We start from the raw sequence: 14,253 nt of genomic DNA, 5'->3' as shown, positions 1-14,253 counted from the left end.
AATCCCAAATCCACAAGGAGAGTCCAATTGTGTCGGTTGCGATGCCTTACCTTCCCAACACTGGACGTGAAGAGCATGCGCCTTCCACCATTTGCACGCCCCCTGCAAGTGCTGGAAGGAGCACCCGCAGTCCAGTTCCTGATAGTCAGATTGAAGATGTCAGTGTTGAAGTACACCAGGATGAGGAGGATATGGGTGTTGCTGGCGCTGGGGAGGAAATTGACCAGGAGGATTCTGATGGTGAGGTGGTTTGTTTAAGTCAGGCACCCGGGGAGACACCTGTTGTCCGTGGGAGGAATATGGCCGTTGACATGCCAGGTGAAAATACCAAAAAAATCAGCTCTTCGGTGTGGAGGTATTTCACCAGAAATGCGGACAACAGGTGTCAAGCCGTGTGTTCCCTTTGTCAAGCTGTAATAAGTAGGGGTAAGGACGTTAACCACCTCGGAACAACATCCTCCCTTATACGTCACCTGCAGCGCATTCATAATAAGTCAGTGACAAGTTCAAAAACTTTGGGTGACAGCGGAAGCAGTCCACTGACCAGTAAATCCCTTCCTCTTGTAACCAAGCTCACGCAAACCACCCCACCAACTCCCTCAGTGTCAATTTCCTCCTTCCCCAGGAATGCCAATAGTCCTGCAGGCCATGTCACTGGCAATTCTGACGAGTCCTCTCCTGCCTGGGATTCCTCCGATGCATCCTTGCGTGTAACGCCTACTGCTGCAGGCGCTGCTATTGTTGCCGCTGGGAGTCGATGGTCATCCCAGAGGGGAAGTCGTAAGCCCACTTGTACTACTTCCAGTAAGCAATTGACTGTTCAACAGTCCTTTGCGAGGAAGATGAAATATCACAGCAGTCATCCTACTGCAAAGCGGATAACTGAGGCCTTGGCATCCTGGGTGGTGAGAAACGTGGTTCCGGTATCCATCATTACTGCAGAGCCAACTAGAGACTTGTTGGAGGTACTGTGTCCCCGGTACCAAATACCATCTAGGTTCCATTTCTCTAGGCAGGCGATACCGAAAATGTACACAGACCTCAGAAAAAGAGTCACCAGTGTCCTAAAAAATGCAGCTGTACCCAATGTCCACTTAACCACGGACATGTGGACAAGTGGAGCAGGGCAGGGTCAGGACTATATGACTGTGACAGCCCACTGGGTAGATGTATGGACTCCCGCCGCAAGAACAGCAGCGGCGGCACCAGTAGCAGCATCTCGCAAACGCCAACTCTTTCCTAGGCAGGCTACGCTTTGTATCACCGGTTTCCAGAATACGCACACAGCTGAAAACCTCTTACAGCAACTGAGGAAGATCATCGCGGAATGGCTTACCCCAATTGGACTCTCCTGTGGATTTGTGGCATCGGACAACGCCAGCAATATTGCGTGCATTAAATATGGGCAAATTCCAGCACGTCCCATGTTTTGCACATACCTTGAATTTGGTGGTGCAGAATTTTTTAAAAAACGACAGGGGCGTGCAAGAGATGCTGTCGGTGGCCAGAAGAATTGCGGGACACTTTCGGCGTACAGGCACCACGTACAGAAGACTGGAGCACCACCAAAAACTACTGAACCTGCCCTGCCATCATCTGAAGCAAGAAGTGGTAACGAGGTGGAATTCAACCCTCTATATGCTTCAGAGGTTGGAGGAGCAGCAAAAGGCCATTCAAGCCTATACAATTGAGCACGATATAGTAGGTGGAATGCACCTGTCTCAAGCGCAGTGGAGAATGATTTCAACGTTGTGCAAGGTTCTGATGCCCTTTGAACTTGCCACACGTGAAGTCAGTTCAGACACTGCCAGCCTGAGTCAGGTCATTCCCCTCATCAGGCTTTTGCAGAAGAAGCTGGAGACATTGAAGGAGGAGCTAACACAGAGCGATTCCGCTAGGCATGTGGGACTTGTGGATGGAGCCCTTAATTCGCTTAACAAGGATTCACGGGTGGTCAATCTGTTGAAATCAGAGCACTACATTTTGGCCACCGTGCTCGATCCTAGATTTAAAGCCTACCTTGGATCTCTCTTTCCGGCAGACACAAGTCTGCTGGGGTTGAAAGACCTGCTGGTGACAAAATTGTCAAGTCAAGCGGAACGCGACCTGTCAACATCTCCTCCTTCACATTCTCCCGCAACTGGGGGTGCGAGGAAAAGGCTCAGAATTCCGAGCCCACCCGCTGGCGGTGATGCAGGGCAGTCTGGAGCGACTGCTGATGCTGACATCTGGTCCGGACTGAAGGACCTGACAACGATTACGGACATGTCGTCTACTGTCACTGCATATGATTCTCTCAACATTGATAGAATGGTGGAGGATTATATGAGTGACCGCATCCAAGTAGGCACGTCACACAGTCCGTACTTATACTGGCAGGAAAAAGAGGCAATTTGGAGGCCCTTGCACAAACTGGCTTTATTCTACCTAAGTTGCCCTCCCACAAGTGTGTACTCCGAAAGAGTGTTTAGTGCCGCCGCTCACCTTGTCAGCAATCGGCGTACGAGGTTACATCCAGAAAATGTGGAGAAGATGATGTTCATTAAAATGAATTATAATCAATTCCTCCGCGGAGACATTGACCAGCAGCAATTGCCTCCACAAAGTACACAGGGAGCTGAGATGGTGGATTCCAGTGGGGACGAATTGATAATCTGTGAGGAGGGGGATGTACACGGTGATATATCGGAGGGTGATGATGAGGTGGACATCTTGCCTCTGTAGAGCCAGTTTGTGCAAGGAGAGATTAATTGCTTCTTTTTTGGGGGGGGGTCCAAACCAACCCGTCATATCAGTCACAGTCGTGTGGCAGACCCTGTCACTGAAATGATGGGTTGGTTAAAGTGTGCATGTCCTGTTTTGTTTATACAACATAAGGGTGGGTGGGAGGGCCCAAGGACAATTCCATCTTGCACCTCTTTTTTCTTTTCTTTTTCTTTGCATCATGTGCTGATTGGGGAGGGTTTTTTGGAAGGGACATCCTGCGTGACACTGCAGTGCCACTCCTAAATGGGCCCGGTGTTTGTGTCGGCCACTAGGGTCGCTAATCTTACTCACACAGTCAGCTACCTCATTGCGCCTCTTTTTTTCTTTGCGTCATGTGCTGTTTGGGGAGGGTTTTTTGGAAGGGACATCCTGCGTGACACTGCAGTGCCACTCCTAGATGGGCCCGGTGTTTGTGTCGGCCACTAGGGTCGCTAATCTTACTCACACAGCTACCTCATTGCGCCTCTTTTTTTCTTTGCGTCATGTGCTGTTTGGGGAGGGTTTTTTGGAAGGGACATCCTGCGTGACACTGCAGTGCCACTCCTAGATGGGCCCGGTGTTTGTGTCGGCCACTAGGGTCGCTAATCTTACTCACACAGCTACCTCATTGCGCCTCTTTTTTTCTTTGCGTCATGTGCTGTTTGGGGAGGGTTTTTTGGAAGGGCCATCCTGCGTGACACTGCAGTGCCACTCCTAGATGGGCCCGGTGTTTGTGTCGGCCACTAGGGTCGCTAATCTTACTCACACAGCTACCTCATTGCGCCTCTTTTTTTCTTTGCGTCATGTGCTGTTTGGGGAGGGTTTTTTGGAAGGGACATCCTGCGTGACACTGCAGTGCCACTCCTAGATGGGCCCGGTGTTTGTGTCGGCCACTAGGGTCGCTTATCTTACTCACACAGCGACCTCGGTGCAAATTTTAGGACTAAAAATAATATTGTGAGGTGTGAGGTATTCAGAATAGACTGAAAATGAGTGTAAATTATGGTTTTTGAGGTTAATAATACTTTGGGATCAAAATGACCCCCAAATTCTATGATTTAAGCTGTTTTTTAGTGTTTTTTGAAAAAAACACCCGAATCCAAAACACACCCGAATCCGACAAAAAAAATTCGGTGAGGTTTTGCCAAAACGCGTTCGAACCCAAAACACGGCCCCGGAACCGAACCCAAAATCAAAACACAAAACCCGAAAAATTTCAGGCGCTCATCTCTAATATTTTTATGGAAAGAAGGGAAAGCCAGGATCTCTAGTGCAAATTTTAAACTACCACGTAGTAAGGGGGGAATAGGATTACCAGACATTCTACATTTTTCTCAGTCTGTGCATTTTCGTTATGTTCTCGGTTAGTTATACGAAGGGAGTACTAGTTATACCATGTATGACTTACAAGGATTGTGTCATTTTCACGTCTTTTTTGCCCGGTGCCTTGATGCATGCTCCTAAAACTAAAGTACAAGAAAAATTGACTTACATTTACTTTTTCGTGACACATATCAAGCATGGTAGGTGATTAATAAGAAATTACGCAGAAGTCTTCAAACTTCCCATCTAATACCATTTTGGGGTAATCCCCTTTTTTTCGGCTGGTATGGAAGACGCTGCCTTTTATCGTTTAAAATTGAAAGGTATAAAAAAAAATAGCAGATGTTTTCGACCCTGGAGGCAATATATTCTTATTTAAAGTTCTGCCGGAACGTTTTGGGTCACAGCCCTGTTTCTACACTTATTTGCAAATTAAACATTATGTAACTTCACTACCATCGGTAATGGAAAATACTGTCACTTCTGACCCCTACTACCCTTATTAACCATGTTGAAATCCCGTTCATATAGAACTAGATTATTTATTTATTTATTAAAAGTTTCTTATATAGCGCAGCATATTCCATTGCGCTTTACAATTAGAACAACAGTAATAGAACAAAACTGGGTAAAAACAAGCAGACATAGAGGTAGGAAGGTTCTGCTTGCAAGCTTACAATCTATGGGGAAATAGGCATTGATACACAAGGATAGATGCTACCTATTGCATAATGGTCCACCAGATTGCTAGGTTCTTAATGGGTTGTATGATATGATCACCCAGCAATGTTGGCCAAGTGTCAGGAGGTTGTGAGTGTAAAGAAAGACAAGATATGTGAGGTTATGTCATGTGTAACTAGATACATTTATGAGGAATTGTTAAACACGAATTGTGACAAAGTCCAGAGCCGTGTTATGCAGTCATGGACATAGTTTATTCCTAGCATCGATAAAACTGATTTGTTTCATAGTTATGATAATACGTTGAGATTGTTACAGTCGTCCACCTTGCAGGAGGTACATATCAAAACAATTTATAAAGCATATATTTTGCAAGCCCAGAGACAGCATTTTCTGCAGGATGAAACGGGACAATGCTTTAAATGTTTTCATTCCTCTGCAACCTTTTTTCATAATTTTTGGGACTGTTGTAGCGTAAAACGGTTCTGGAACAAAATAGTAAAATATATTAATATCAACTTTCCACAGTCAACACGGAGAGCAGAGTGTCAATGGGGAGATGAGACGCTGGCCTTCGTTCTCCTCACGCTGGAGCAAAGGCCAGAGTGAGGAGAGCAGTTACCGTGCAGCAGGTAAAGGAATCGCAGAGAGGGGAGTACATCCCACCCTGAATGGCTTTTGCATAAAAAATTACTTGGAGACGTGTCAGATACAACTAGTCCTTTATTATCTTAAAGGGTTCAGGATGTGGCACACTGTGTGTTTCACGACTATGTGTTCCATGCTTGGTATCATTTGATCAATAGCAGACACAGGGCCTAATTCAGACCTGATCGCTGGGCAGAAATTTTTGCAGCCCTGTGATCAGATAGTTGCCGCCTACAGGGGGAGTGTATTTTAGCTGTGCAAGTGTGCAAACAAACGCATGTGTAGCAGAGCTGCACAAACTGCCGCTGTGATCACTTCAGCTTGTCCAGGACCGGAATTGATGTCAGACACCCTTCCTTTCAACACTTGAGCATGCCTGCATTTTTCCAAACACTCCCTGGAAATGGTCAGTTGCCACCCACAAACGCCCTCTTCCTGTCAATCTCCTTGCGAACGCCCGTGCGAATGGATCCTTCGCACAAACCTGTCGCTGACCGGCGATCCGCTTTGCAGCCATCCGTCATGCCTGCACATTGCGGTGCATATGCATGCGCAGTTTGTGTCTGACCGCCCCCTGTGCGAAAATGCACAGCAGTGATTAGGTCTGAATTACCCCCACAATCTCTGTATGCAATATCTTTATTTGATCCTCCACAGTATGTATAGCACTGTGTTATCATCTCATGTGTATGATTTATTTTTCCTATCCTCCCCCCAACTCTTTTTCTGTAATTCTCCTGATTTAATATATACACTGTAATTTTGATGACAGTAATAAATGATTTATAACATTGCACTGCATACAATGTGGTAATCACATTGTGGGTTATTATTTATACTCATATTTTGGTCAGGTTGGTGAAAACTGTATATGTGTGTATACTGTCAATCTATGTTTCTTCTTTTTCTGTACTTCGTTGAAAGTTATAATAAAAGAGAATAAAAAAATAAAAATTAATAAATAAATAAATAAATAATAAATAATAAATTAAAAAATAATAATACTACCTGATAAAATCTAGAGAAAGACAAATACTATTATTTTCAGGAACAAATCACGTGGAGGTATCATTGGCATGGGGTGCTAATGCCATCTGAGTGAAAATATTACAGAAGAAAAACAAGTGGTTATAAATAAGGAAGGTTCTTAATGCTGATAACCACAAGCTGATAAAAGCACATTCAGGCAGAGTTATTTGCCACAGTACAAAAAGCAATTATATTATTAAACGTGGATTAGATATAGGAGAGACATGTATATACGTCTCAACGATAATATGCTTTATATATAATAATAATCTGCTGTACAGTAGGTATCTTATCTAACAATAGTTATTGTACATTTATAAACAATAGGTTAACATATATAGGCAATGATAATGAAGCTAGCTTGCATTGCTTAAAGCAGGGCCATAAGTAGGGAGGTGCGGACGGTGCTTGGCACACAGTGAATATGTGCTTGGCACACAGTGAATATGCCCTGTGGGTGGAGAACCAGCCACAACTGCATCCAACGCTGCCTGCTGTAATGTATGCCTGGCTCCTTCTCTGCTGGGCGCACTGCTACATACATCACAGTGGGCAGTGCTTCAGCTGCCCACCAGCATGCAGTATGGCTTCCAACAATGATCTAGATGTCGGGGACCTTACTTGCACCAAAAGATTTCTTGATAAGGAAATAGCAAAGATTTTATTTTTCAGGTGCAGATCAGGGACTAGCCTTTGAATTGGAGCTTCAATGTCTAACCTTGACAAAGTATCACTAGGATAAGTTCATACAGTACCTAGAGGTTTCCATATCAAGAATGAGCCCACTATTTGGTGTAGTAATAAAGCGTTCTGCAGGCAGTGTTGAATGATTTTAAATAAGTGTAGTTTTGATTTAATGAGTTTGGCGATTCAACAGGTCAACTCTAATATTGAAAATCTTTGGAATGAGATTGCAGATTGTGAATCTAATGGTATTAATGCTTTTAAACCTGATATGGGTGTTGATTGGTTGTTAAAATATGGTAATAGAATAGTATCTACGCTTTTAATGTTCTTAATATAAGAACATTAAAGAGGACTATAATGAACTTAGAGTATATCCCTGGCTCATCAATCAGGGTGAAAGTTGCACCTGGAGAGGAGGGCATTTCAATAAAAGAGATTTAACATGTCTTAATATTGATTCACAAACATCTTTGGGGGATTCAGACCAGTCCTCTACAAGTATATCTTCTTTTTTAAGGGAAAGGGTGCACACCTGCATCAGGTACAAGAGCAAAAAGGTCCATGTAGACAAGGGCAAGAGAAAAACCAGAGGAAGTAGTTGTTATTAATCTTTCAGATCACCAGTTACAGCCAGATGAAATGGGACTGGGATGTAGAAGGGATGCAGAAGGGTCTGTCTTTGTAAAGACATATAAACAAAAAGGCTTTTCAGTGGGAGGCAGAGCTCTACCAATTTCACAGACAGCTGAACTGAAAGATTTTTTTCCTAAAACAAGGTACAACCCATATTGATAGCTCTCCTTTTATGTTAAAAAGGTAATTTTATTCTCCATCATATAACATCTCTACATTCATTTGATTAGCTAAAAAGGACACATTACCCACTATGAACAAAATTAAGAAATATCACCAGAATGTTAATGCAGCAGAAGTTAAGGCAATATAAGATTTGTGCAAAAATACCAATTTAATAATCCACCTTGCAGATAAGGGCAGGGACATTGTGTTACTTAATCAATCTGATTATATAGCATAACTCAGGTGCCCAGTTAATGATACCACTTGTTATAAGAGGCTACCTTATGACCAGTGAGGTGCGGTGGGGTGAGGCAGAGCCTTTCCTGTCATACTATTGTTTGAGACAGAGTTTTGACTGTATAAAGTATATGAAAAATACAAAGAATATGTTAGAAATATCATCTTTGTATTATTCTAATCATTTTTATAGCTAAAACTCTGGAGTAAAAAGTGTATGGCGGATGAGCCTCACCTGTGGATCTTTTCTGCACATCTCTTATCAAAACTCACCAAATTTCCAGGAGTTTAAACTGCTGCAACTGTGTATAATGTCCAGATGTACCCTTTGGCTCATATATTGTGTGTAGTATATCTGGCTCTGGTGCTAGCCAATGCCTCCTGAGCCATTTAGCTCAACGCACGTCCCTGCTTATGACCCCACTCGGGTATATAAATGTGAGATTGATTCCATCATCGCAATGGGTCTCACAACTATTGGATTTATGAACATACAATGAGATTCCTAATACAGGATTTTGCAAAGGTGCCTTTATTGTACATATTGTGCCAAAGGTGCAAAAATCCTTGAAAAAGCCCCCATGTATGCACATCATTTCCTCAATGAGCTCATTGAGCCAAACCTTGTCACAATATGTAGACTTTTTTCTACATCTAGTTGATAAAAATTCTTTAAAGAGGCACTCTGAAAATGTTGTCCACCCACCCATTAATTGTATATTGGTGACATTAGATGTAAACAGTGGGTACACTAATATAGGTCTCACTGAAGGTATAAAAGCAGTCAGGAGGGTAATGATGTCAAGTACTAGTTATAGTGGTCCACCAATTGATTTTCTGTTGTTGCTTATGGAGATAATATTCCACAAGAACTGTTTCCTATTTGTTAAATCTTTTTATTAGCAACTTAGAGGGACTGTTATCGAGACTAAAATGGCCCCATCATACACTTACTTGTACATGGATGGAGCAACTGAATTGAAGGTTTTTACATTGATGGTCAGAAATGCCAACTGAATGCTTTTTTGAATAAGTTCCACATACCTCAGGTAGGCTGAAGATGCAATGTAAATCAAGTAGGCCTCAACAAAAATTGTGAAAACTGAATCAGGAGGTCATACCAAGATTTAAGATTGGTCTATGCTTTTGCATTATTTACTTAAACAAGCCCCCTGAGATACTGTATCCGAAATCTTTGAGAATTTATGGAATTACAGATGTTGAAAGCATTTTCTGCAGGTTTGGAAGTACACACACCATTTTACTTGGGTCCTGCAACAGCGAGATTGCAGTGAGGTGTAATTTCATGGCTCAAAATCTTGCAAAGTGTCTTTCCCTTGGAGTATGTTATGATTACCCACTCCCATCACTACTGGGTAAGGTTACATTATCATATATTAAGTACAAACACTAATATGATTTTTTTTTCTCATGCAGGCTGTGATGACGATTGCTAAGTAATAATACAGCTGTTTTCTTTCTTAGACCAGTTTTATGCAGGGTAAAGCCAGAATTTGTGGACTCATAGCAACATTTTTAAGGACCCCCAACCCCATTGCTACTGGAGAGACATGTCTTCACAGCAGATGTTCATTTCATGCCCCCTGTTCATACTATTCCACATTGTGTGCTGCCAGTTCATTTTATGCCACATTGTGATAAACAAGTTCATATTATACTTCACTGAAGTGCCCCCAGCTCATACTGTGCAACATTACACTGCCTCCAGATCATATTATGACACATTACAGTGTCCCCAGTTCATACAATGCCACATTACAGAGCACACACCCCTTACATTATAGCACTCACTACATACCACAGACCTTACAATTATAACATCCACTACTCTTCATTGACCAAATATGAAAATATCACCCCATTAGGCATCCTTACTGTGCATAAGCCTGGTAGGAGATTAAGGGTCTAATTCAGCCATGGTGCTGCTGGTCCTTTAAATTTAAGACAGAGCAGTGTATGTGTACCTAGGAGAGCTGCTGCCACCTGTAATCACAGCTGCCAGAAAGGTGATGCAGGCAATCCCCGCAGTGGCCTAGAGTGGGACTGCCAGCAGCGATGGGACTGCTGCTCATTATTGGAGCACCGCAGCACTGGGGGAATATTGCCATTGGACCCAGTAAGTAACAATCACTGTGGCACCATTCATGATACATTGAATGGCCTGCTATGGATGTACAGAAAACAGGCATGGAAGAGCATCACAGGTAGTGAGGCCTAATAATGCAAAATCCTCTTCACTGCACGCAAGAGTGATCACCTGCATTTCACCCCCTGAGCCTTGGTAAGTTGGCATCTGAGATCTCATGCCCAGAACAAAGGGATTCAATATTAGTTGAATACCTTTTATTCTAAAATGTATGAATAGTCTGTAATAATATACTTAGCTTTCCGAAGACCCGCAATTGGCGCTGCAGCCGCTGCAGCCACAGCAGCTATGGCAAAAAATCACACCCAAAAAGGCTGCCATGCATGCACAGTATGAAATTTGTCTCTGGACCATGGTGGGCTCCCTGTTTCCGGAGACCTGCGCATGGGCCATAGACTCCAGCCTACGGCGCCGTGGAGAGGAGGGGACCCATTCGGAGTCTGCACATGGGCCCCCTCCTCTCTTACAACACTCCTGGTTCTGTTGTCATTAAGTTTGAAAGCATTACAAATCAATGCTACAGTATATGTCACAATAAAAACCTTATTATTATTATTATGACAATGCTAAATTCCTTTGTCGTATAAACAACCCTTTATGAAGCTAAGAACACTGTACGCTGTTTACTTAAGAAGTACCGTAATGGTACGCTAGTTGCGTAACGATCGCTCAGCCGTAGGCGAGACGCTCAAGCGTCACGTTCGCTCACGGCCCAGTGATCACAGGACACGTTATTGGTTATGTCTAGGGGAATGATTCGCTGTAGCGTAGCATACGCTCGAGACCACGAGGAGGTCACCAGCGATGCAGACGCTTACAACACTATACCTTTATGTTAAAACCTTATACCAATGAAATACACTGAATACCTTAATGTGAGTACAGGGTGTAAGTGCAACCTTGTGTAACCTGACTATCTACAAAGCTGCATGAGCGTCACCGACGCTCAAATGAACACTTATCACTATAGAAAATACACAGATGCTGGTTTAGGTTCCAAAGCCTATTAACTGTATTATATCTAATATACTTGTAAAAGGGGATAACAGTACAATTGATACACTACAATATAACAGAGACTTCCTAACCAGATAACTACACAAGAAATACAATACAATACAATTACTATTTATGGGAAAATGGAAGGGGAAGAGAAGAAGAGAGAGAGAGAAATGGCTCATGATAACATTAAATAAGAGACAACATGGTTGCAGATAAAACTACACATGTGAGAGACAATCGCTGCGCAGTTAGTCAATGCTGAATACAGCATGGGATGGAAGCTAGTCTCCATTTTGAGAAACCTCCACTTGATTCCAAAGACCACACCACATGGCTGAAAGGGGGAGGGGAAGACATCCAGCAGCAACCATTTTAGATTTGCAGGTCCAAACACATGGCACTCTATACTAAACCACAATCACATAGCAGAAAACACAAGACTCCATTTTCTTCCAAAATGTCCAAGCCTCAAAACAATGCATATGTTCTGATTTTACAATTCCAAACCATCTAAAACACCTTTCACAATGTAATCCAACTTCCTAGAACCATCTCATAATTTCACATCCCAAACAACTTCAGTATCTCAATAACCAGAGCATATTCATCACAAGACCAGATCACAATGTAATTAACACAAACGTAACTGCATGGTGGTATTTATGATTAACAGGATATATATTATAACTAACCAGCACAATCTATTTTAAATCTCCATTGGCAAACAAATACCACAAATATTATGCTACAGATTGTATACTGTTCCAATTTATCACAGACTTCACAGAGTATCCACAAACACCCAACAATCACACAACCAAGTTACAATATCCTATTTAAACCAGAAAGCAATCTATCTGTTTCCTTATCTAGCCATGTGAGGTTCAATACTTAGCCTTTAGTTTGGAAGATGTCCTGGGGATTCAGCCGCCATGCTGCTTGGTGCCAGGTAGCTGTGTGTGTGTCTGTGAGTGTAGCTACATTACATCTGTTCTCTGAGGCCACACCTGACCACTACCTTCCTGTTTGACCAGTACCTGGGGGAGGGGTCTTTCTTTCTCCTTTGTATTGAGTCACCATTCTCTTTGTATACAAATCCAGCCCCATTTGTGAACACAGGTGTTGACCCTCCTCATTGAGTCTCAAAAGCTCAGTGTAATTAAAGACTATTGTACTCCGTCTGCGGGAAAGATACTGATTTGGAGTACAATTGATCTTCAATTACTATTCCTGTGTTTACCTTATGCATGTGTAGAGATGAGGCCCTCTTAACATGCAAACTATTGTTTGGGGGATCTCTGAGGTCAAAGAGACATTTGAGACCTACTGATGCCTGTCTCCAACTGTTCAGATGCATGACTAAGTAAGGACAAATAATAATGAATAAATGGACATAACTTCTTATGTCCATAACTATTCGCACGAGCAATTAATCTGCTCCAAACCAACACCGGAATATTGCTATTTAAATACTCTTCCGATAGGTACCAAACACCACTGTCTGACTCCTGTTAGACCCTTCGCACAATACAAAGAGGGATTCCTCCGTTCAGGGACATTCTATATTAACCAAACTTTCAGAATCTATCAAAGGGACCATAATCTATAAACTACATTAATTGTGAAAATATGTAACGAATGAGTCGCACGCTACGACTACGTAAACTCTACCGTAAATACGCATACCGCGCCTGTGAGTGCACGCTATTGCGGGTATGCGCCTCCACGGGAGAGCGCACGCACGCGCAGCGCGGACCAGTGTGCGGTGCAAATATGGCAACGTGCATAGAGACATTTTTCTGACTTCGACAGTCCACCCTTTGGCAGTCAATAATAACTGCCACAAAACATTTAAGGAGAAAAATGTAAGTCAGGGGTTAATTGATTTCCATGGTGGGGTAAGGAAGAAGAGAGGAGTAGGTGTGAAAAGGGTATGACCTAGTGAGATAGCAGAAGCATGTGTGTATGAATCCATGTTTGGGGGGTCATGTATCATTGTGCCGTACGTGTGGTAAATCAAGCTTCGAGGTATTGCGAAGTATACATTTGAATTCCTTCTTATCCTGTGGTACAGGTCTGTGGATGGGCTGTCAAACTCTACCGAGCTCATTTCGGATTTTGAACAAAATGGGGAGCACATTTTAGTTGATGATACATGAATGGGGGAGGTATGTGGTTGCTGATATCTGTGCCTGTATTCCCTATCGTCTATGTGTGTCGTTACCTGAGGGTTGTAGAGATGAAGATAAAGAACACTTACGAAAAATGCAATGATATTCTATGTCAGGGAAATGTACATCTGTCGTCGAAGTTGTTTTCGGTATCTGTTGAGAGTCGTCTTCTTTGCGCTGTTTTGCTCCTTAGGCATGAGCAACAAGCTTTGTCAGTGCCATCAGATTTACAAAAATGTTGGGCTAGCGTGAGTTTAAAAATACTAGGGAAACTGGGGATCCATGGCAAAGTTCATCAAGTGTCCATATTTAAAGTTGTCAAATCTTCTTCTTTGGTCAATCCGTTGTCTGTATACATCTCGTCTCGTCAGCTTCCTCGTCCAAGGGGGTCTTTGTATCTTGGAGAAAAGCAGAAAAACAGGTGAAAGAAACGGACCGTATAATCGCATTTTCATCACATTCTGGTTTCTATCATTGGGTCATAAATCAAATCCAGGTTAATTACAGTTTCCTCACTCCTCAAGCTCATCACTCTTGTACTTTGTTTGCACCTCATTAAAGCCTGCCCGCATCTAAATATCAATCCAATCGATATAACGACACCTAAGATACATAGTAGAAACTTTCCAACATCCATTATGACTCCTTGAGCCCACTCTCCTAAACCGGAGAACCAATTTCGCGGGTTCAACCATGACACCCAACCAGTCAGCTCATTACCTACAGCAGCAAGGGTGAGATTGTGTTTTCGACGAAATTCCCACT

Source organism: Pseudophryne corroboree, chromosome 2 (genome assembly GCF_028390025.1).
Source record: "Pseudophryne corroboree isolate aPseCor3 chromosome 2, aPseCor3.hap2, whole genome shotgun sequence".
Taxonomy (NCBI): domain Eukaryota; kingdom Metazoa; phylum Chordata; class Amphibia; order Anura; family Myobatrachidae; genus Pseudophryne; species Pseudophryne corroboree.
The sequence above is the reverse complement of the archived record's forward strand: the minus strand, read 5'-3'. Positions refer to the sequence as shown.